Source organism: Protopterus annectens, chromosome 6.part0, assembly GCF_019279795.1.
Source record: "Protopterus annectens isolate FY-2018-M chromosome 6.part0, PAN1.0, whole genome shotgun sequence".
Lineage (NCBI taxonomy): Eukaryota > Metazoa > Chordata > Ceratodontiformes > Protopteridae > Protopterus > Protopterus annectens.
Genome location: NC_056737.1, coordinates 1,192,786,549 through 1,192,813,081, shown reverse-complemented (window position 1 = coordinate 1,192,813,081; position 26,533 = coordinate 1,192,786,549). Strand labels below are relative to the sequence as shown.

Genomic DNA, 26,533 nt, shown 5'->3' with positions numbered 1-26,533 from the left:
TCAGAAGATTATTCTTCAGTAGGAGGATATACGAGTGCTGATATAGACAGGGTGTGATAGAGAGATGAGGTTTAGAAGTATTTTGGTTGGAGTACACAGTATAAGAGATTTGTTGGAATTGTAAGGTTAATGGATGTTGGTAGAATGTTAAGTTTCAAGCAGTAGATAAGCTCATGAGTAAGTGAGGTATGAGTAAAGTAATTATAGGAGAAATGTTTCTAAACTTTTACAAATGGAGGAGTTTGAAAGGTTAGACTAAGACAGTTAAGATAGGAAGCAGTGAGGGTTTACTTGGGGAAAGTCAAAGTTCAAATGTTGAATAATAGATAGGTACTGTTGGGGAGGGGTCTGAGCAGGAATTTATATTATGAAAAGCAGTGTGGGAGGGAAGAAAGCTGATGGAAATTATACTAAACATTAGATGGAAACATGTAAATGTAAATAGTGTTTGTATTACTGTGATAAAGTTGTCTTGGGAGGGTTAGGGACTGGGTGTCACAGGTGAAAGGTGCATGTGGAAAGTATAATGGCAGAGTAAGAGGGAGTGGGTGGGAATTAGGGGGTAGGGTAGGGGAGGAGAGGAAAGCAAAGATAAATGTTGCTGACTTCCCACCCTCAGGGCCATTACTACAGAGAACAATCAGTTTATAGCTAGTACAGAGGAACTGACAAAGCAGTATAAACTAGAATAGTATTCTTTAATTTACTGAAGGCGTACACCAAACAGCTAGACAGAAAAAGCAAGGGCATATACAGTGCACTATATTGGTTAGGAGAAAGGACAGTGGCCAGCTTAGTAAGTGGTCTTTAAAGTGCAAGGACTGCTCCATAAAGGATACGTTGCAGACACTTTCCAGCACATGGCAGGTATGTAGTTGATTAGTTAAAGTTAATGCACAGCAAGGCTTTTCATGTTAAACTTGCTTACATTGCACAACAGCAATATTCATACAAAACTTTCCTGGTTAGTTGTTTCACTGCTACTAGTATTGGCATTCTGTTTGAATTTAACTATGGTTTCTATCATACCCACTCTCACTCACTCACTCACTCACTCACTCACTCACTCACTCACTCACTCAGTCACTTACTCACTTGCTCATTCACCCTTGCTCACTCACTCACTTGTGTACTCACTCACTCATGTACATGACCATTTACACATTACTGCAATTATACCCACCACTTTTAAACATCTTACTTTTCTTTTGTATCAAAAATAATATGTTTTTATTTAATTAGATAGAAATAGGGCTATTTATCTACTGCTCCATCCTGTCTTGCATGGTGTCTTGCACTGATGAATTAAGGAAAACCTGCACTAGTGTTATTTATAAAAGGAAGCCATGTGTATACCTGGGATCCGGGCACATGCTCGACTAGCATATGTCCGAATTACAAAACATCGAACACATATACACGAAAGCGCTTAACATCAACAAGCGCTTCCATGTATGTGTGCCTTTTTCGTAGATCAGACTACAGTGTGGGTAAGGGAAACTTCCCTTTTCCCCATTGTAATGCGATCTCGGAGTGTGAATAATAAAGTAGGTGGGTGTGGGGTGTGCAGGGGGGGAGTCCCCCTGCAGAAACGTAGATTTTTTTTTGAACTACACATACACGGAAGCGCTTTTCGATGTTAAGCGGTTTCATGTATGTGTGTTCGATGTTTTGTGATTCGGACATATCCTAGTTGAGCATGTGTCCTAGACCCATATAGCTATGTCAGTGCATGCAGGTATAAGCCTGGTTTGGTCTGTAGGGAAAGAAGGCACAGCTTGTGGAATTTCAAGTCAAATAGTACAGCTGTAAGTCAGACTATAACTCAAATGCTTTGATTCATTGTTATCATTATAATATTTCAGGATCTATTGTTATGTTAAGTATATGTATTATCGACAACTGTACTTTATGCAGAGATCCTAGGCAAACATTATAAGTCTGAGTGAAGATGATGTATCAGAATTTACCTAGATCCACAGATGGACTGTAACATTATAATAGAATACTGTGATGTAGAGGTTGTGTGTCAGATACACCTGTACAGCTTCTTAGTGCAAATCAAGTGAAGGTTATTCAGCTGAAAAGAATCTGCACAAATTTTTAAACTGGATAAAGAGATCAACATTTCAACTAGATTTGGTAAATGGATGGGGTAGTGCATGTTTTTCCTTCATCATTCTGAGATATACTAACCCTGGAGTTAAACATAACAGAAGAATGGGTGCAAAGACAAATGGGAAGCAACCCCCCCCATCTTAGTTAACTTACTTAGGCTGAAACTTTCAAATGATCATTTGCCCAAATGTTGTAGTTGACCCGCTCACCACTCTTTTTTGGTGGAATGACTTGCCTGAATATGTAAAGTTATTACAATAAAATGGAGGGGTAGCTGCAATTTAGTCTGTGCATGCATCAGTGGGGGGTGCTGCATTCTGTAAGTTACCCTTTCCAGTTTCTGAGATAGGTAGGCTATTAAATTAGCATCAGTAACAACATTCACTTGCTGTCTTGAGTCTAGTGGGTTACAGACTGTTAGGAGATATATTTTTTCAGAAAAGGAATAAGCCATGCTCAGAACAGCCTTTTACAAGTATTCTAGGAACTGAGGTAGTGGCAGAAACAGGTTAAATTATTTAAAAAGTATTTAAGATGCACAGTTAGTTATATGAATGCCAAGAGTAAAGCAAAAATAAAGTACTCCTAGTTCTAAGAAATACTGTAGTACTGCAAAAGCTAAGAAAGTGCTCAGTTCTTCATGTTCCTATCTTTTACAGATATTGACTCTTTCTTTTTTAATATGTAACATTTATATCTATATAGAAGTGCATACATGAACATCTGTATAAAACTAAATATTAACAACTTCCTACTTTTTCTTCTTTTTCTTCTTGTAAAGTGCCTCTTTGGAAGCCAAGAAGAAACTTTTAAATTTAGGTCGTACCTTGAGAAGACTGGATGACTTTAAAAGAATATTCTTGAATCCATCTCCAGTAGCAGGTTTGTTATTTATTACATAGTTTATACAACTGAAAATTATAATCTCTTGACTGACAAATCATTCTGGGTGTTACAGTTGTACATTGGTGTCACTATATCTCATTTCCAATAACATACCTTCTGAAGTTTCCATGCTAATGAGAGAAAACAAGAAATGTATTTACCATTGTATGATCCCATGACCTTTAGTCTTACAAAGGGTAATTTACAAGATTCATAATTCTACAGAGGTTGGATTTACTTCCAAGATCTGTAACTTTACAGAGATAATGTGGGATAATGTTTCAGTGATCTATAATTTTAAAGTAAGCATTTCATAGCTGTCTCCTGATATATTGTTTTTCAGACTAGAGGGATTGAAAAAGGCTTTGTAATGGTCCCATTATTGACAGGTTCACAGTATAAATACTCCATAAAATATTCCATCTTCAATAGCCTTTATATATAAAGGATCCTTATCAGTTCCCTAATCTGTAGTCTTTTGGAGTAAAACTGTATAATCCACAGGTTCACACTGAAAAGGTCCCAAGATCTATAGCCTTACAATGTAGAAGTTGTTTAATGGTTCTTTAGTACAGAGTCTTATAGTCTGGATATTCTATAATGAGTCCATGATTTATCACTTTATGGTACAGAGGTTCCATGAAGCCCAGGAAATAAATGGTACTGCTATGTGCGGTCAGCACTCCCACAAAATACATGATGTGGTCAGATGCAATACCAATCAAGTGGCAAACAGAGGCAGGACAGATTAATGTAGATTAAACCTTGGGACTGAAATTCATCTTTTGAGACAGGGAGTGTTAACTTCACTGCTAGGGAAGGCTATAGATCTTTGATGTGAGTGGAGAAATGTACAAGGCAGATATAATTGGTTATCTGTAAGCACAGTATTAGTTCTGAGACCAGACTTTCTCAGGTGTGATTTATCTGCTAATGTTGGAGAGGTAACATTTTTACCAGTAGATGAAATGCTCACTTTAATATTATAGTGATTTACAGATAAGGAAAGCTTGTTATGTTTTATATATATATATATATATATATATATATATATATATATACATACATATGCACCTGTTAAAATTCACAAATAAATAACAAAGAGTTTTACCTTTTAGTCTTGAGTCAATAATAACACTTCAGGATGTGAAAAGTACTGGTTTATTCCATAAACAGTGCTGGGACACTGCCTTTTCAAATTTCCAGATCAGTCTCCAAGAACAAAGGAAAAAAACACTGCATATGTACCCTTTTTCATGAATGTCATGCATGCAGAACTTTGATGTTACATTACTTTCAGTGAATCAATGTATTTAAAAATGTCCTCATCCCTCGTGATTGTTTGTTAGAACTTCACGTGAGCACTTCACAAATATGCATTTTAAAACATAGACCACCTGGTCTAAAATGTATTATCTTTCAGCCTTGTAACATTTAGTACTGGTACACACCGTCTTACAGACATCCATACAATGAATCATCCCCAAGCCCGAGAAGGCCAAATCAAGTCAAGTCAAAGTAAACTTTATTGTCATTTTGAAGGTGTAGCTTAAATGAAATTTCATGTATCAGCTCAATTCTTGAGATTACAAAGTAAAATGAAACAGCAGATACAAATAGAGGAATAAACATAACTAACAAATACAATACTACTCCCACCCAAGAAAGAGCAGAGATATTTAGCAACAAAAATAATATCCTCCCTGAGTTGAATTAACTACCGTACTTAAAGTAATACAAAACACACTGCAGACTGAGCAGTGCCTATGTTATTTTTCAAATACTGCACTTGAGTGGGTTAAATAATACTGACTATGGATATAATAAATACATATTGCACATGCTTGGAATATATGTAAGTATATATTGCACAAATAAAAAAAAATGACTTATTATGTGTCCAGATCTCTGGGACTAAAGCCCAAGTTCAGAAGTCTAATCACTGTAGGGTAGAAACTGTTATTAAATCTTGTAGTCCTGTAGCTGCACTATTGCCTGCCCAATGTCAGATGGAACAGTCCATGCACAGGATGCTTGTTGTCCTGTAATATTATGGTGAGCTTTCAGATGCTTCTGGCAGAATAAAGATGTATCAATGGAAGACTGGAACCTGTTATCTTTTCTGCAACCCTCACTACTCTTTGTAGTGCCTTCCTTTCTGTAACTGTGCAGCTTCCAAACCACACTGTGAAGTTGCAGGTGAGGATGCTCTCTACACTGTGAAGTTGCAGGTGAGGATGCTCTATACACTGTGAAGGTGCGGGTGAGGATGCTCTCTACACTGTGAAGTTGCAGGTGAGGATGCTCTCTACACTGTGAAGTTGCAGGTGAGGATGCTCTCTACACTGTGAAGTTGCAGGTGAGGATGCTCTATACACTGTGAAGGTGCGGGTGAGGATGCTCTCTACACTGTGAAGTTGCAGGTGAGGATGCTCTCTACACTGTGAAGTTGCAGGTGAGGATGCTCTATACACTGTGAAGTTGCAGGTGAGGATGCTCTATAGACTGTGAAGTTGCAGGTGAGGATGCTCTCTACACTGTGAAGTTGCAGGTGAGGATGCTCTATACATGGTGAAGTTGCAGGTGAGGATGCTCTATACACTGTGAAGTTGCAGGTGAGGATGCTCTATACACTGTGAAGTTGCAGGTGAGGATGCTCTATAGACTGTGAAGTTCCAGGTGAGGATGCTCTCTACACTGTGAAGTTGCAGGTGAGGATGCTCTCTACACTGTGAAGTTGCAGGTGAGGATGCTCTCTACACTGTGAAGTTGCAGGTGAGGATGCTCTACACACGGTGAAGTTGCAGGTGAGGATGCTCTATACACTGTGAAGTTGCAGGTGAGGATGCTCTCTACACTGTGAAGTTGCAGGTGAGGATGCTCTATACACTGTGAAGTTGCAGGTGAGGATACCCTCTATTGTACCTCTACAGAAGGAGAAGAGAATATGAGGAGGAAGCTTAGCTTTTTCAGCTTTTTTTTAAAAGTGGAGGCACTGGTGCGCTTTCTTCAACAGCTGGCTGGTGTTTCCTGCCCACAAGAGATCCTCTGATATGTGTACACCCAGGAATTTCATACTCTTAACCCTCTCCACACCCTCACCATCGATTCTGAATTCTGGGTGGTTTGTTCCCCTTTCCCTGAAGTAGATGATAATCTCTTTGGTCTCACTTACATTCAGGTCAAGGTTTTTTTCTCGCACCAACAAATCAGAGATGCCACCTCCTCTCTGTATACTCTTTCATCCTCCTTTGAAATTATCCCCATGACTGTGATGTCATCAGCAAACTTGGTTCATAGGTTCATATGTTGGTACTAGGCTATCGGCCCTAGGGCCTATACAAGCCTAGCCATAACAATGGTGATATGGTTGAACTTGTGCTTAGCATAGCAGTTGTTGGTCAGGATGGTGAATAACAGTGGAATGTGAACACATCCTTGTGGAACCCCGGTGTTAATCGTGATGCACTTTGATGTGTTCTTACTTGAACACACCCTCTGTGGTCTCTCTATCAGGAAGTCCAGGATCCAGTTACAGAGATGTTTACTCATTCCTAAATCTGCCAGTTTTTCTGCCAGCTGCACTGCTACCACCATATTAAATGCAGAGCTGATATCTATGAACAGCATCCTCACATAGTTGTCTTTGCCCTCTAAATGTTCAAGGGAGATGTGCAGTGCTACTGCTATGGCATCAGCCGTGGATCAGTTAGCCCTGTACGCAAACTGCATAGGGTCAAAATCAGGAGTTAGGCAGGATGAAAGATGCTTTTTGATCAGCTGCTCAAAACATTTCATAACAGTGGATGTTAGAGTGACTGGTCTGTAGTTGTTAGTCCTGGAGGAAGTAGTTTTCTTTGGTAGTGGGATGATGGTAGTTTCCTTGTAGCATGATGGTACTTTTGCCATAGCTAGAGAGGTATTAAATATTTCCCTGAACACTGTGCATAGTTGATCAGCGCAACCTTTTAACACCTTGTTCAGTATGTTGTCTGGTCCAGCAGCCTTCCTGGGGTTCACTCTCCTTAGCTGTCTTCTTACCTTCTCTGTGCTGAGGCTTAGTACTGCAGCCTTCTCATCAGTGGGTAGCTTTAGTGCCATCCTGTTGTTTTTTTTTTCCTCAAATCTACCAAAGAAGATGTTCAAACTGTCCAGGAATTCAGTACTGTCCTCACACTGTGCTGACCTGATTTTCTAGTCAGTGAGCTCCTATATGCCCTGCCATAGTCTCCTTGCATCCTTCATGCCTTCAAAGTGGCTCTGTACCTTTCTGCCATACTCTCTCTCTCTTAGCCTCCTTTATACCCCTCCTCAGATTACGTCTTGCTACACTTAGGATTGCTTTGTCCTTAGCCGTGTAAGCTGCATGTCTCTCCTTCAAAAGCTCATATACCTTAGGGGTGAGCCATGGCTTCTGGTTAAATCTAATAGCAGTACTCTTGGTATTTGTTACCTCATCAACACAGTGCAAAATGTTTGCCATCACTACCTCAGTGTATTCATCAATCTTCAGATAGTGATTCACTGTGGCTGCCTCCTTGAACATATCCCAGTTGGTTCTTTCAAAATAGTTTTGGAGTGCCTCCATAGCCCATAGGGCCATACCCTGATTTGTTTCTTTATGGGTTTCTCACTAACAAATGCAGATTTGTAAGCTGGCAATAGCAAGGTGGTATAATGATCAGAGTTTCCCATTTGTAGAAGTTACACTGCCTTATAATCTTTAAGTTTATGTACACCTTGTCCAAGATATTATTACCCCTTGTAGGAACATCCACATACTAATGGTAGTCTGGGAGTACTTCTTTCAGATCTATTTTATTAAAGTCACTAGCTGCCATGTGTACAAAGTCAGGATATTTGCTCTGCAGCTCACCCATGTAATTGCATAGTTTATTTAGAGCCTCAGTGGTATTAGCACTAGGTGAGATATACACCACTGTTACACTGAACCCATTCAGCTCCCTGAGCAAGTAAAATGGTCTACATTTAATGGACAAGAATTCTAAGTTCTCACAGCAGTGTGATAGTATGATTTTACAGTTGGTGCACCATCTTTTGTTAAAATAGATGCAGTCTCCTCCTCCTATGTCATTTCCTGAGCATACTATTAATTAATCTGATTTCCACAGATACTTGGCACAATCAAACATAACATAATATAACATCCCTTAACTCCTTCAACACTTTGGCATAGCATGTGTCTCCACAATTTGTGCTTGCAAGCTGAAGAGATGCAACCTTTGAAGTCAGTCACATTACGCCAAGTTTGATTATTGTCACTAAGATCCTTTTCAAATGTCACCTGTGATGCAGGGATTAGAATCATGGGAATTCCTGCCTTACAATATTGAGGTATATGCAAACACACCCAACAGTTTGTCACATTTAAGTCCACAGTATATTGTTGAAGAACCAACACAAAACTATTTTCTCTTGACCAGTTTATAAAAGGAAACAACAAAAACAAAGCAAAAGTACCTGCGGTCAGCGGATTTATCAAGGACTGCTATCCGAGTTGATTTTCTCTTTTAATCCTTCACTGGATTAGATGCTTCATTATTCACACTTCGATCTTCCTTCACTGACACTGATTATTCATCTGGAGCCCCCACACTTCAAGTCTTCTTAGAATGTGATGAATGTACCCACGTTATTAGTGTTGCACAGCGGATGGCAGTACAAGCTGGGAGCAGCACCTGGAAAGGGCCTTTCCACTTCAGGCTCAAAAAGTTCTTTCTCTGGAAAGTTTTAACATAAATCCAAACACCAGGCCGCAGTTGTTGACAGGGCTGGTCAGGAGGCTGAGGAAGAGCTTCTCATACAGTTCTATGGTACTGCTGCAAAAAATCAATAAGTTTTGTGCAATAAGACAATATAGCATCATCATTTAGAGTTAAGTCTTCCTTTGACACAGGGGGAGTAGCTGGAAAGGCCATGGTTCTCCACATTAATATCTCACAGGGACTCAATCTCCTTGTTATATTTAATGTACACCTCATACTCTGCCTCTGGCCATTTAAGGTTTGTTTCAGCACAAATCTTCACCATCTTATTTTTAAGGGTCCTATTAACCCTCTCTCCTAATCCAGATGACTGTGGATGGTTGGGACTATGAAGACTCAACTCAGTATTAAAAATCTTGCATAACTCTCTAATCAGAGAATTATTAAAATAAGTTCCCTGATCACTATTTATAGTACAAAATACACCAAATATAGGTATTAAGTCAAATACAAGTTTTTTTACAACTGTTACAGAATCTACCTTATAACACGAGTAGTCTTCTACCCATGCAGAAAACATGCACATCGCCACCAATATAAATTGTAAATTATGGACCTTTGACATCTGGACAAAGTTCAGCTGCACATTAACAAATGGTCTACAGGGTGGTGGTAAGCATGCAGCTTTAACATCCGAGTTTTTGCTAACATTATATGTCAGACATACTGTGCAATTAAAGTATCAAAGAGGAGATATGAAGGGCATACCAACTTCAGGTGATTTGATAAAGCTGTCTCACCTGCTTGGGTTAGAAAATGATATGCCCTTACCAAGTAAGGTAGCAAGAAGGCAGACGCCACCAGTCGCCTGTCCAGATGTCGCCATACCCCATCATCAGACTTACTGCATCCATCTTTAAGCCACATCTCAACTTGTTCCTGTGCTGCTTCAGCTTGGAAAGCTGATACTCACTTAAAATCAAACACATCATCACTGTTAGTCTTGTAATAACATCACATGAATTTTTGCACAAAGTCCTTCTACAACTTGCTTAGCACCTTGATCTGCCAAATTATTTCCCTTTGAAACAATATCTGTAACCTTTTGATGGGCATTACATTAACTACTGCTAATTCTCTAGGTAACAAAAGGGAATTTAAAAGATCATTCACAAAGAAAGAAATTTTTTATTTGAGTTCCTGCTGAAGTTAGAAATCCTGTCTGTTTCCAAAGTTGCCCAAAATCATGTACTACACCAAAACCATAATGACTATCGGTGTAGACATTGGCAACTTTGTCTTTGGCTAACTCACAAGCCCTTTGCAGAGCCACTAACTGTGCTAACCGGGCAGAATGTACACCCTCTAGTCTTTGTTGAAGCAAAACATCATTATTGGTGTAGATAGATGTTCCTACAACCAGATTTTCATTTTGTTCTCTTTCACAGGAACCATCCACAAATAGGTCCAGTTCAGTGTTGGGTATAGGAGTGCCCTTTAAGTCATTCCTAGGAGAAAGCAGATAATTACTCACACACAAATGCACTCATGCTCTTCTCCAACCTCAGCAGTAGGTAACAAAGATGCAGGATTTAGAACAAGAGAGTATGAGAGAACTAGATGGATCAGAGAGAAGAGTAAGTTCATATTTAGTTAGATGTGCAGTCAAGAGGGGTTGACGTTTCATTTTAAGTAAGAGAGATAATAAAGAATGAGGACTGGCTTCTGTAAGATCATGCCCAAGTACCAGTGACTGCACACGATCAACTAGAATGACAGCAGTAGCCTTTGTCCTTAAACATGGCGGAAACCCTTTTGCAACAGAATCAAGTGCTGTACTATAACAAGCTAATGGACAATATCTGTCCCCATGTTTCTCTGCAAGCACTCACTGACCAAATCCATTTTTTCATGACAAAATTAAATGAAAGCCTTTCTATAATCTGATAACCGTAAAGCTAGGGCACTAGCTAATGCTTGCTTTAAATTCTGAAATTAATTGCCTTCTTCATTATCACAAGGGAGGGGCTCTGCTGTATCCTGGTTTAAAAGATTTGTCAAAGGTTTAGCAATTTCTGCATAGGTAGAAATCCACTGTCTGCAATATCCTGTCATACCCATGAAAGATCTAAGCTGATGCTGAGTAATTGGAAGTGGGGCTTTACCTATTGCCTCCATATGAGATGGTAACATCTACCTACTACCCTGAGATATCAGATGACCAAGATAACATACCTGAGATGACCATAGCTGTAATTTTTCTTTTGACACCTTGTGTCCTTTTTCTGCAAGGTTAGATCATATTTGGAAAACTTTTAAACATTGTCTGCAAATATGCAAGGGTCCAAGGGTGATGTACAAGCTTTCTATTATTAGCCCTCAAAATTTCTCTAACAGGTGTCAAAAGATCCGTTCCAGAGGCAATAGTCTCTTCTCCTGCTCTATCATGTGAGTGTGTGTGATGAGCCACAGGAGTGTCAAATGCTAGTGCTCCGGTTGGAGAGGTAGAAGCTTGGTGAAAATGATAAGAAGAAGAGGAGGAAGAAGAGAAAACCCCTTTGACTGCAGATACCTGTTCTGAAGATGAGGGTTGAACAGGGGAACTAGGTTGAGATGTAATAATGTCACACAATGACTTTGCATTCAATGGACAGTTGTCCAAAATGCAGCGGTCTGAGAGACAGCAGAATCTTGTACAGGAGCCACCTGTACTGGTACATATGTGGTTGGGGGGTAGCAGCTACTGGAAGATTATCATCCTCTTCTGAAGTCTCTGCTTTTTGGCCATCCTTAGTTTCTTCCAAACCTGCCAAGACAGGCTAAAGGGATCCCTTTTTACTGGTCTGTACTGCCTTCTTGACCCCCTTTACCTGTTTTAGCAATGTCCTATTAGCATCCTGTAATCCCCTTAATGCTAATTCCTTTTCCATTTTAAGAGCTTCAGTATACCAATAATAAAATACTCCATTTGTTCCCCACTTACTTTGTTTTTTTCTTTTTTTTCCAAAATACCCTTTATTTTCACTTATTTATCTTTATCAGAAGTTCCATTTAAAGAAAATACTTCACCAGGGCAATTTTTAGTAAGCTGTAACCACTCATACAACTACTTACGACTTTCTTTTCCATAATTATGATACATAGAATATACAGGTGTTCCCTTTACAGGGACGTGATCCTGCTTGTTTAGCTTTATTTCAATTTTCCCTATTAAGACTTAAATTGTAGATTGTGGATTCTGGTAATTCAGAAAAAATTAATAACTACATCAATTTACACATCATTCATGGAGGGAAGGGTACGAATTCTGATGTGCAATGACAGAGGAATGATTTTGATCAGTCTTTTCCCACAGCACCTCCTTGCCTTTGTCCAGTTACAAGCTCAAAATTTATAGCTCCAGCATTGCAATCAGGATAAAGGGAGGATAGGTACTGTGTCCAGAAATGACCACTCGTTTGGACCCTCTGCGGGTACTTTCACACAGTTGCACCTATGCCCCAGCATGCTATGGGCTCATGATCTTGATTTGCCAGCACACACACACACGCACACACACACACACACATACACACACACCCACACACACACACACACACACACACACACACACACACACACACACACACACACACACACACACACACACACACGCACACACACACGCACACACACACCTATATCCCAGCATGCTATAGGCTCACAAACTTGATTTACCAACACACACCTATGTCCCAACATGCTATAAGCTCATGAACTTGATTTAACTTTAACTTTTTTTCTCTCTCTCTTCACTCATACATTAGACAACACAAAACATCTCTCATGCCTAAGGTGCCTCCTTGTGTTAATTTTTCCTTTTTGTTGTATGCACATACACATTAATAACCTTTTCCTTATTTCCTAACAAGCAAACTCATTCAACAAAAGTTACTCACTCATTCCACTCTTTTAATTACAATTATCTAAGAAAAAAAAACATTTTCCAGAAATTCATTTTCCCCATTTAGTCTAGCAACACTTTGCACAGCCTGAATAGTTAGGTATCTGAATCTCTGACTATCCCACACAAAACTGCACAGCATTCACATAAGAACTTTCTGTGCTGAGCCCTTGTAATTTATTTCACACTGTTCTGCAGCAATACCAAATTTCAGAATCCAAGTCTAAAGGCACCAAATATTAAATTTCACAAATAAAAAACAAAGAGTTTTACCTTTAAGTCTAGAGTCAAGAATAACACTGCAGGATGTGCAAAAAATGGTTTATTCCATAAATAGTGCTGGGAGACTGCCTACTCAAATTTCTAGATCAGTCTCCAAGAACAAAGGAAAAAAATACTACATATATATATATACCTTTTCTTATCAATGTCATGCATGCAGAACTTTGACATTACATTACTTTCAATGAATCAATGTATTTATAAATGTCCTCATCCCTCATGATTCTCTGTTAGAGCTTTACATGAACACTTCACAAATATGCATTTTAAAATACATACCACCTGGTCTAAAATGTATTATCTTTCAGCCTTGTAACATTCAATACCAGTACACACTATCTTACAGACATCCTTGCAATGACTCATCCCCTAGCCTGAGAAGGCCAGAGTGCACTGTTAATTAATTTGGTTTCTGCAGATACTTGGCACAGTCAAGCATAACATAATACAACATCCCTTAACTCCACCAGCTCTTACTTTGCCTTCAATTTTCTGTCCATGCACTATAATTTGCTAATAGAGAGAATGCAGCTGTAAGGCACTTGAAATATGAGGCCACTACTTATAAGAAAAATATCTCTTGAAATATGAGGCTACTACTTATAAGAAAAATATCTCTTGAAATATGAAGCTACTACTTATAAGAAAAATATCTCTTGAAATATGAGGCTACTACTTATAAGAAAAATATCTCTTGAAATATGAGGCTACTACTTATAAGAAAAATATCTCTTGAAATATGAGGCTACTACTTATAAGAAAAATATCTCTTGAACTATGAGGCTACTACTTATAAGAAAAATATCTCTTGAAATATGAGGCTACTACTTATAAGAAAAATATCTCTTGAAATATGAGGCTACTACTTATAAGAAAAATATCTCTTGAACTATGAGGCTACTACTTATAAGAAAAATATCTCTTGAAATATGAGGCTACTACTTATAAGAAAAATATCTCTTGAACTATGAGGCTACTACTTATAAGAAAAATATCTCTTGAAATATGAGGCTATTACTTATAAGAAAAAATATCTCTTGAAATATGAGGCTACTACTTATAAGAAAAATATCTCTTGAACTATGAGGCTACTACTTATAAGAAAAATATCTCTTGAAATATGAGGCTACTACTTATAAGAAAAATATCTCTTGAAATATGAGGCTACTACTTATAAGAAAAATATCTCTTGAAATATGAGGCTACTACTTATAAGAAAAATATCTCTTGAAATATGAGGCTACTACTTATAAGAAAAATATCTCTTGAAATATGAGGCTACTACTTATAAGAAAAATATCTCTTGAACTATGAGGCTACTACTTATAAGAAAAATATCTCTTGAACTATGAGGCTACTACTTATAAGAAAAATATCTCTTGAACTATGAGGCTACTACTTATAAGAAAAATATCTCTTGAAATATGAGGCTACTACTTATAAGAAAAATATCTCTTGAACTATGAGGCTACTACTTATAAGAAAAATATCTCTTGAAATATGAGGCTACTACTTATAAGAAAAATATCTCTTGAACTATGAGGCTACTACTTATAAGAAAAATATCTCTTGAAATATGAGGCTACTACTTATAAGAAAAATATCTCTTGAAATATGAGGCTACTACTTATAAGAAAAATATCTCTTGAAATATGAGGCTACTACTTATAAGAAAATATCTCTTGAAATATGAGGCTACTACTTATAAGAAAAATATCTCTTGAAATATGAGGCTACTACTTATAAGAAAAATATCTCTTGAAATATGAGGCTACTACTTATAAGAAAAAATATCTCTTGAAATATGAGCCTACTACTTATAAGAAAAAATATCTCTTGAAATATGAGGCTACTACTTATAAGAAAAATATCTCTTGAAATATGAGGCTACTACTTATAAGAAAAATATCTCTTGAAATATGAGGCTACTACTTATAAGAAAAATATCTCTTGAAATATGAGGCTACTACTTATAAGAAAAATATCTCTTGAAATATGAGGCTACTACTTATAAGAAAAATATCTCTTGAAATATGAGGCTACTACTTATAAGAAAAATATCTCTTGAAATATGAGGCTACTACTTATAAGAAAAATATCTCTTGAAATATGAGGCTACTACTTATAAGAAAAATATCTCTTGAAATATGAGGCTACTACTTATAAGAAAAATATCTCTTGAAATATGAGGCTACTACTTATAAGAAAAATATCTCTTGAAATATGAGGCTACTACTTATAAGAAAAATATCTCTTGAAATATGAGGCTACTACTTATAAGAAAAATATCTCTTGAACTATGAGGCTACTACTTATAAGAAAAATATCTCTTGAACTATGAGGCTACTACTTATAAGAAAAATATCTCTTGAACTATGAGGCTACTACTTATAAGAAAAATATCTCTTGAACTATGAGGCTACTACTTATAAGAAAAATATCTCTTGAACTATGAGGCTACTACTTATAAGAAAAATATCTCTTGAAATATGAGGGCTACTACTTATAAGAAAAATATCTCTTGAACTATGAGGCTACTACTTATAAGAAAAATATCTCTTGAAATATGAGGCTACTACTTATAAGAAAAATATCTCTTGAAATATGAGGCTACTACTTATAAGAAAAATATCTCTTGAAATATGAGGCTACTACTTATAAGAAAAATATCTCTTGAAATATGAGGCTACTACTTATAAGAAAAAATATCTCTTGAAATATGAGCCTACTACTTATAAGAAAAAATATCTCTTGAAATATGAGGCTACTACTTATAAGAAAAATATCTCTTGAAATATGAGGCTACTACTTATAAGAAAAATATCTCTTGAAATATGAGGCTACTACTTATAAGAAAAATATCTCTTGAAATATGAGGCTACTACTTATAAGAAAAATATCTCTTGAAATATGAGGCTACTACTTATAAGAAAAATATCTCTTGAAATATGAGGCTACTACTTATAAGAAAAATATCTCTTGAAATATGAGGCTACTACTTATAAGAAAAATATCTCTTGAAATATGAGGCTACTACTTATAAGAAAAATATCTCTTGAAATATGAGGCTACTACTTATAAGAAAAATATCTCTTGAAATATGAGGCTACTACTTATAAGAAAAATATCTCTTGAAATATGAGGCTACTACTTATAAGAAAAATATCTCTTGAAATATGAGGCTACTACTTATAAGAAAAATATCTCTTGAAATATGAGGCTACTGCTTATAAGAAAAATATCTCTTGAAATATGAGGCTACTACTTATAAGAAAAATATCTCTTGAAATATGAGGCTACTACTTATAAGAAAAATATCTCTTGAAATATGAGGCCACTACTTATAAGAAAAATATCTCTTGAAATATGAGGCTACTACTTATAAGAAAAATATCTCTTGAAATATGAGGCCACTACTTATAAGAAAAATATCTCTTGAAATATGAGGCTACTACTTATAAGAAAAAATATCTCTTGAAATATGAGGCCACTACTTATAAGAAAAATATCTCTTGAAATATGAAGCCACTACTTATAAGAAAAATATCTCTTGAAATATGAGGCCACTACTTATAAGAAAAATATCTCTTGAAATATGAGGCCACTACTTATAAGAAAAATATCTCTTGAAATATGAGGCTACTACTTATAAGAAAAAATATCTCTTGAAATATGAGGCCACTACTTATAAGAAAAAATATCTCTTGAAATATAAGGTTACTACTTACACAAAAAATATCCCTTGCATAATCACCTAACAGTCATTTGGAGTATTTAGCTTTCCTGGGCCAGTACATAACTTTCAACCTCCTAGCACAAGAAATCTGGTCAAAATCTAAAAATAATGTGGGACAAATGATGAAAAACAGGGACAGAATTTAAATACCCCACTCGGGTATCATTGAAAAACTCATCAGCTTAAATGTTAACCCATACATCACAAGATGGGTTGCAAACTGGCTGAGTGACAGAACCCACAGGGTCAGAGTTGCTGGCGCCATGTCAGACTCAAAGCCTGTCACAAGTGGTGTACCACAGGGCTCAGTCCTGGGCCCACTCTTGTTTGGCATCTACTTTTCCGAAGTACAAGCAAACACAGGAGGGTTATGGCTGACAAAGTTTGCAGATGACTGCAAACTGGGCGCCATAGTAGAAAACACATCTGACACAGATATCCTTCAGAAGGGTCTCACAGAAACGGATAACTGGTGCCAGAGCCATGGCCAAAAGTTAAATGCCAAAAAATGCATAGTCATACCCTTCAGGAAAAACAAGGTTACCCCTAGCTACCAAATAGGTGGCAATCCACTGAGCACAGAAGAAGTTATCAGGGACCTGGGGACCCAGGTTGATAGTAGTCTGTCATTCGACACCCATGTAGCTAAAGTAGTTAGGAATACCTTCTACATTGCCCACCTTATCATGAAGGGATTCTCATCTAGATCAAGGGAGGTCATAGTCTCCCTATACTCATCACTCATCAGACCAATGATTGAGTACAATGCCCCATTCGGAATGTATCTGACCCGACACTCGCAGCAGCTGGAAAGGCCACAAAAGTTCCTCACCAAAAGGATAAAGGGTCTCAAACATCTGTCCTATGCTGCCCGACTGAAAGAACTCCAGCTCTATTCAGTCGCCTACCGCTTGCTCAGAGGTGACCTTTGCCTAACATACAAGGCCATGTCAAACCCAGATTTGATGAATATGCTTCACCTCAAAAAAATCTAGATCCATCAGAGCCACAAGGGTGGGAGACTTAAACCTCGACACGGCTATTAATAGGACATGCTGGAGGGATAGATTCATCACCCAAAGACTCCCTATGCTGTGGAACAAAATCCCGGTATATGTGAGGCAGAGCACCTCGCTGGCCTTGTTCAAGAGAAATCTTGACCAATGGATGGGAGATCGCAGATATACCCCAGGGATTACCTCAGTATCACTGCTCGACAGAGGCACAACAAAATAATGGATATAGTTCCCCATACTAAAGGGGTGGCGTAAGCCACAAAACTATGGGCTAGGCTTGTAAATGCCCTCGGGCAGATAGCCTAGTATGAACCTATGAACCTATGAACCTATGAACCTATGAATTTGTATTGCAATTTTCATTTGACATAAACATATCATAAACATTTTATTTGTCGCATTTGTGACGAAACTGCAAGAAAATACGTATTTAATGAAGACCAAAACAAACCGATAAACATCCAAAGAACAGTTTTGGTCTTTCTGTGTCAACTGTTCTTTAAGTATTTAATTAAGAATAATCATGAGACATAATATTTCTCCATAACACACCTAACAGTCATTTGGAGTATTTAGCTTTCCTGTGCAGTACATAACTTTCAACCTCCTAGCACAAGAAATCTGGTCAAAATCTAAAAATAATGAGGGACAAATGATGAAAAACAGGGACAGAATTTAAATATTCCTCTTACAAAGTTAAGAATTACTAGATAACATGTTTTGTGTAAACATGCATTTTCTGATAAATACGAAGCTTGAAAGTCAGATGGCTTTCATTGTTTAGTGCTTCAATCCTCAGTGATTTTACAAAAAGCACACATTTTATGAAAAACAGACCAAAATTATCAGGCAAATGTCTGGACATTCTGCACAATTCAGGACAGTTGTGAGGTATGGACCAGTAGAACCTGGTCTAGATAAACTGCATACATAAAACAAAACTTTCTGCAGAAAACTAAACAAATATTTATTAAATTTTATTTTTGCTTTTATTTTACATTTGTTTACCGGGGTAGTCCGACTGGACACAGGTCTGTTTTCAGTGGAGGCCCGGGGAGAAAAGCTCCAAAATACAATACAGTGTAATCCAATACAATACATGAGAACATATATCTAAGCATACATTAAAGTTGAGGTTAAGAATATCTAAAAGTAGTCAATTTGCAAAATGACTAATCAAACATTGAAAAATCACTTTTTAAAAAATCTAAATTTTTTTTTTTTTTTTTTACATAAAATGCCAGTTAAGGCATCAGTCTGGTGATGATGTTCTTACTGTAAGATATTGCCAGTATTTAGCAGAGTAAATATGCCAAGTAAAAGAAAAAGAAAACAACTTTCCATGGGGAAAACTGGTGACCTTTAGCAGAAGTTTAGCAACAGTGTAATGGTAGAGATTAACCTGGGGCATAGCAGGGGCAAAGTCTGTTTAAATAGTGGATTTTCAGGAGTTTTTTAAACTGAGTAGAGGCGTTGGTAGAGGTAATTCAGTTTGGTAGTGAATTCCAGATTCTGGCTATAGTGCAGGCAAAGAGAGATTTGCCAGCATCAGTTTTATGTTTGATGATCTTTATTAGGTTCTGGATCTTAAAGTTCTAGTAGTAATGTGGGGCTGAATTAGATGCTGGAGTAATGGGGTATTATCAGGAAGGTAGTAGAGCTTGTGTGCTATTGAGAGTTGATTTAGTAGCAGTGGTTGAGGTAACTCAAGCCAGTTGAGGTACTTTAGGAATAGACAGTGATGGGACCTATATAAGGTTTCAGTGGCAAACTTGGCAATCTTGTTATGACAAGATTCCATTTTGTTTAGATTAGACTGGCGGAGATTAGTTAAGATAGGGGAGACATATAGAAAGATGGATAGGAGATTCCTATGTGATATTACAAATCATGCGATTTCTATCTGATATTACAAATTAGAATTCCATTAATGTCAGAATTAATTACAATGAAACACTAGAAAACATACTGATAAAAGGTAGTAAGTAACGTGACAAATCCCTAGGAATGGAAGAAATGCAGGCCTACTGCACAGATAAACATCTGTAATATTCATGTAGATTAAAGTAATCTTGCCTCTATAATACAGTTAATGGTATCTGAAAGAAAGTTCCAGAACTGTGGTGCCACTGGACAGAATCCAGTGCCCTCTGTAAGGAAATTAAATGGTGGGCTTCTGCAGGTAAACTGAATCCATAGCTTGTGATTGAAAGGTGTGACTTTGGCTGAGTTCAGGAATGTTACTTGAAAGATCAGAGAAATGAGCATTTTAAGACCAGCTTATGGGTAAGATAACTAAGCAGAAGACTGGTGCTTTCTGTTACAGAAAGCCACATAGCTCTGTTGAGTATCCCACAGACTGACACATTCTGTTATGTGGAACCACCTACCTCTAGTGACGGTCCCACAGACAAGCACATTCTGTCACATGGAACCATTTTGCTCTGATGAATGTCCAACAGACTCATACATTCTGTGATATGAAACAATTTGCTCTGGTGACTGCCCCACAGATAGAAACATTCTGTTATGTGGAACCAGCTAGCTCCACCTTGACGTGCTGACTACACCACTGGTGCTAACAGTAATCGGTGAAGATGATAATTCTGCACACTTTATTCATAGCAGCTTATAGAGATATTTTGCCAGCACAAAACTTGGAGTGCATATTCCATTATCGGCACCACTTGCATTCCTCACCTCTAGTTAATAATATTTTAATACACATGCTCTTATGACATATGAAGTTCTCCTCTCAAAAATGCATTAAGTTTTTGTTGATGAGATGTATTGGGTTTGTTGCAGTGTGTGTTAAATGATTTAAGTTTTTGTTGGTGAGATGTATTGGGTTTGTTGAAGTGTGTGTTAAATGATCTGCTAGAATTTGTTTCCTTAGACTGGATTTGCAAAATGTGCTTAACAACATTAGAAATGTGAAGTTTTTGGATTCTGTCTTTTTAATTTCCAAGTAATTTGAGTTGCTAAAACCATGATAAGAATGGACCTCCTTCTTACGTCAAAGTATGATTAAAGTTCATGAAATTAGTATTGTGTCAATCTTTGATGTTAGCCCGAAATGCAGTTTGTAGCACCCCCAATGTGCCCAATATTGGGTCTATATCATAACACTGAAGAAGAGTTTAATTGAACACCTCTTTGGTGATAATAATGAGTGAATACACTAAAGCATGGATGTTCAAAACAACAGTTTCTTTCCCTGGGAAAGAAATCAGTAGCACAAACACACACACACACACACACACACACACACACACACACACACACACACACACACACTTTCAAACATAAAAACGTGGGGGGCTTCGTCCCCACACCCCCCAACATGAGAGCCTGTGCCCCTACCCCCCCCTAACTAAATATACCAACTCCAATATTGTACTACAGTGGGGAAAGGGGCAAACACATGGGGATGGCCAAGCAATTTCTTTTCCAGGGAAAGAAATCGCTGTTTTGAGCATTCGTGCTTTAGTGCGTTTGCTCTTTATGTGTCACTGAAGAGGTGTTCGATTAAATGCCTCTTCGGTCTTCTAATATAGACCCCCAATATTGACTCCTTCTGCAATTTATATGGAGTTACATGTATCGGTAACATATTTAAGTATTATTATAAATTCTTTTATAAGACCCATTGATCCTGCTACTACTGCAACTGTCTGGGTATCCTTCCTCCACATTGCCCTCATTTCTGCCCACAATCCTGGTATTTTATGACTTTGTGTCTCTTTCTCTCTCTCTGTATGCATGACACTGTAGTCACTCGGTGTAGCAATTTCAATGATCAATGCTACTTTTGTCTTCATTCAATAGTCTACTATATCTGGTTTTCTCGCATCCATTTTTTGAACTGTTGGTTCATGTAATCAGGTAATTCCATGTGATATAAACTTCATTTTCTATAATGCTTTGTGGCACATGTTTCAATGTATTTGTCTTTGAATATCTTTGGTGTTGCTGTTTTTGTATTAATTAGTTTTGCTTTCTCCTTTGCATGAATATTGCCCCATATTAAATCTCTTTTATTTTCCCGCATCCATATTTCATTTTCAGATGTCTCCTACTTCTCCTGTTTCTCTTACTTGGGGGACTCATTCTATCATGCTGTGATATAACCTCTTAGACTTTTTATACTAAATCCTTCACTTTGCAGGTATTCCATAACTTCAGCTTCCTTTTTTTAACTTCCACTTTACTAATCTTCTGTTATTCATTGCCTCTTTGTGATCTTACGTTTTGTATTGTGAAATGTTTCATATCTTGATGCCTTTGCCTGTATTTCTCTTCGAATATCTTTGGGGCTGCTTTTTTGTGTTGATTAATTTGACTTTCTCCTTTGCATACATATTGCAAAATATCAGATCTCTCTTTCTTTAACATGTCCATATTTCTTTTATATACCTTTTAAAAATGTTTGGATTTTATTCTTTATATTTTCACACTTTCTCAGTCACTTCTTCCAAACAGCCCAAGGTTTCATTGTCTATATATTGTTTTTCATAAATCTGTTGTATTGATGAACACAAAATTACATTTGAAGCTTTTGAAAGTTTTTCTTGTGCAAGTATTTTTCTTACTTCAGATTTACTTCTTAATCTTTTTCTGTATCTTCTGTCTGGAAATTCTGAGTTGCTTGTATAATAGTAACAATACATAATTTCTTTCTTAGCCTCAATATTCCACTCTATCATCTTTATGGCTCTTTTTTGGCCTATCAGTTTTTGTGATTTTTGTGGACTACTATTTCCTTTTACAATGGGGTTGGGGGGGGGGGCATCCTCCCCTGAACATGACCTAGCCCCGTTGTAGTAATGTGCCCATGTCTTAAGGACTTTACACCGTCATTTTTTTCCAGTCCTGGTACCAATGCACCTACCAGGATTGGGCACATTTTTAGCCCGGGTCTTATGCACCCAGCTATCTTTTTTATTTTTAACCTATGTCTGTCCATGATATATGCTATATAAAATACAATCTATATATCAATGTTGTCTTGGTGAGATTTTGTGAAAAAGAAGGTCCACCTCATGAAGGTACTCACCAAGACTTGAGGATGAATTCAATTCCAGCAATACAACTTTGCTTGCTGAGTTATCATCTCTTTATTTGGACCTGTTAGATTCTATTTAGTATTATTAAATGTATGTTGATATAATTTACAAGAAAAGGGATATCTAATTGGCTGCATGTAGTATAACCAAAATAATAGTGCAGAGAGTTTTGGCTCACTTGTCTGTTGTCTCAGACTTGAACATGAGTTATTTGATATTATCACAGAGAAAGGTTCTAATCTTCAATCCCACTGAGATAGTATGCATTCTTTATTGGAACATAACACAGATTTTTTTGCAGCATTCATCAACATTTCCATGTTGCATAACAGATAATTATGCCATGTGTAACAGTTCTAGCATGAAACATTACACTAGAGCAGCAACAGAATAAGATAAGTGGGCAGCCATCATGTGTCAGTGGAGTGTTGTAGCAAAGTAATGTACCTGTTGTGCCTCACTGACTCCAAGGAGCAGCAATGTCAATTTATTTTATTTATTTATTTATCCTTTTTTGACTGGGCTAGTCCCTCTTGGCTAGTAGCCCCCTTTCAGGGGAGACCCTAGGTGGTACTGATATTGCTAGGGGACATTTGAACAGCATATTGGGAACTTCCCCTACTCTTTGGAGGAGAGGATATGAAATGCTCTTTGCAGCTGCTACGTGGCACTAGAGGGCTGCTACTGCAGTTTCAGGAATCCCATGACGGAGGAGAGTGCAGCAGAGCTGGAAGGAGGAGTAAGTGAAAACTTAGTAAAGGAAGGAGAAGATGAATTGGCTGTTATAGAGGTGAAAAATGGAGGACTGGAGATGCAAGTGCTGATAAATTGGATGAACCAGGCAAAGCCAAAGGAAGAAGAAGAAGCTGGATGGAGTGACATGGTGACGAGAGTATTACAAAAAGAAACTAAGAGTCTGAAAACACAAACAACTGCTGGTGAAGGGAAAACAATGGAGGTATTCTCAGCTGATGGAGAATCCAGCTCCAGGGTTTACCTCTGCAACAGTTTTTTTTTTTTATTACAAGAAAGAAGAAGTTATAGAGATGAAGCAAGGGAAAGAAGAATGGAAGAAGGACCTGAGAGGGGACAAACAGTTTCTCAATAGCCACAGAGAAGATGACCAGTGGTAAGAATAAAAAGTAAAACCAATGTCAGTAACAGCTATAACATTATGTATGGTAATTTGCCACTAGGATTTAGCATCAAAGATATTAGAGCATTAATTCATTTGAGAGATGAAAATTTTTGTGAAGTAACATCCGAAAGCTTTAACTTGCTGAAAAAAAATATGACTAAAAAAAATTCCATAGCACCATGGAAAGACTAAAAGCATGTTATACCTGTGGGAATGAAAATCACTTAATACAAGACTGTAACAAATGAAGGTGTGACCCACTGTGGGGAGAGAGGGCATACAGCAAAAATGTAAGATTTTTTCTAAAAAAATATAAATATTTGACTATCCCATATTAGGAAAAGAAAGAGTAGATGTAGAAGAATGCTCAGTAGAAAGAAAAACAGTAGGGAATATAATTTCAGAAAGTGCTAAAAGAAAAAGTAATATGGGGAGGGGGATTCTGAAGAAAGGTAAAACAATGAAGAGGTACTTAGAGAAAAAATAACACTTCAAAGCAAGGGTATTAATACACAGGAAAAGAACAGAGCAATTTTAGAAAGTGATGAGAAAGAAAAGGGAGAAATTGGGACAGGAGAAAAATAAAAACACTATGAAAATGTAATTGTTGAGAGACTTGGGAATTGGAAAAAATATGATTTGTAAGTAAAACACTTACAATAAAGGAAAAGGAGTATATAGTTATTTTAGCATAAAATGGGAAAACAATTATGAATTATATAAGAGTTTTGGTGATAATAGAATGGTATACAAAATAACAATGGATGTTTTTACTTGCTAGATGCTAGATGTAACAAAAAAAGCAAAAAGAGAAGGAAACAGGCAGTTGGGGGGCAGATTGTTTGGTTGGTAGGAAATGAAACATGTTTTGGAATAGGATTTCTTATACAAATTAAGAAATTATAGTTTTAGATGTAACAACAGTAGTTCAAGAAAGGGTAGTAATATGTCATATGAAAATGAGACAAACTGTATAAGATAGTGATTTATGTATATAGTAAAATGAAGGAGAGAAAAAAAGTAATTTGAAAAAAATCAATACATTTGTGTTGGTAAATACGCCAATAGTGATGGTAGGGGGTTTAAACTATAACCTGAGGAAAGATAAGAGTATTAAGATATTAAGGGAGTTAATAAAATGTGGGGATTTAAAAGTAGGAAAGAATAGCAATTTAACATATAAAGTGTTTTTTAGTCTGAATTTGGTTATATAACTTATTTTAAAGACATGAAAGAAATAATGGGATACAGATGGCAGAATTTTCAAATCATAGAGCAGTATGGGCTAGAATGATGGGGAAGACAGTAAAATAATAAAGGAGCAAAAAGGGATAAATGCAAGATAAGAGAGAAGGAACTTGCATGAAAAATCATATGTCAATGAAACCATTTTATAAAAATTGAGCACAGTGGTGGGTAGTGTATATAAGCAGAGATAAAACAAAATATACTGAAAAGTGGAAAGATGAATAAAAAATAAATATAATGAAATATAAAGAGATTTTATTGGATTACAAGAAAGAACTACAAAAAATAAGTGACAGAATAAGGGAAATAAAAAAATGGATGTATGAAAAGAATAGAGAAACAGTAAAAATGATGTCACATAGACAAGGATTTTTTTTCTGAAAGGAATGAAAACAGATTTTTTTCTTTATTTAGGAAAATAAACAAAATGAGAAAAGTAAGGATCAATTCTGTCTTTGGTGGCAAAGGAAATATAAAGTACAAACAAGGATATTATGGAGGTGGCAGAAGGTTTTGTACAGAAAATGTATGAAAAACAAGAAATGGATGAGCAAGAAGAATGGAAAGTGAAAAATATATGAAAAAATAAGGATTTGTTTAGAAAATGGTATAACAATAGAAGAAATAGAAAAGGTGACAAAAGAAGGTAAAATTATTCAGTGCCAGTAGTATATGGTATAAGCTATGAACATTATAAAGTAATTAATAACGATGGAAGATAATTAAAAAAATAAAATGAATTGATGAAGGAAGATTTAATGGAAGAAAATGTGTGTTGGAGTGATAAAGTTTATATGGTGAAAGTATGAAAGAAAAGATTTAAAAAAATTGGAGGGCCTATAACACTAAGGAATACTGACTATAAAACATTTATGAAAATATCACAAAAAAGGATGGTGAATGTATTGGATGATGTTGTAGAAGAGGAAGTTTACGGTATAAAAGGAAAAAAAAGTTAACTTAATGTAAGCTATAGTGAAAGAAGTAGTTGAGATGATACTGAAAGAAAATAAAGAAATAAGACTGATAGGATGTGGCATGGCTAAAGCATTCGATAAGATGAGTTGTGAAGCAATGAGGCAGATTTTACAGGTATATGGTTATGAGAAAAAATATTATCATCATAAAGAAATGTTATGAAACTTCATAGGTGCAAGTTATAGTAAACAGATAGGTGGGAAAATAGGTATTAAGGTAGGAATCAAATAGGGATGCCCATCGAGTGTGTGTTTATTGGTATTAGTAATAGATGCAGTAGTACAGACATAAATGTATGAAATGAGGGATGCAATATGTGAGATGGCGGGAAATATCACATTACCAATATATATGGCATATGCAGGTGAATTTGTTCTAAAACAAAAAAACAAGGGAT

At 36.5% G+C, this 26,533-nt stretch overlaps 1 long non-coding RNA gene across 1 annotated transcript in view; it reads left to right on the top strand.

Annotated features, from left to right (window-relative positions):
• LOC122804097 overlaps positions 1-26,533 on the top strand; it is a 270,588-nt gene that overhangs the window by 80,764 nt on the left and 163,291 nt on the right. Inside the window, exon 2 of the long non-coding RNA XR_006365176.1 lies at positions 2,900-3,000. This is a non-coding gene — a long non-coding RNA (uncharacterized LOC122804097). The remainder of the gene's footprint in view (positions 1-2,899; positions 3,001-26,533) is intronic.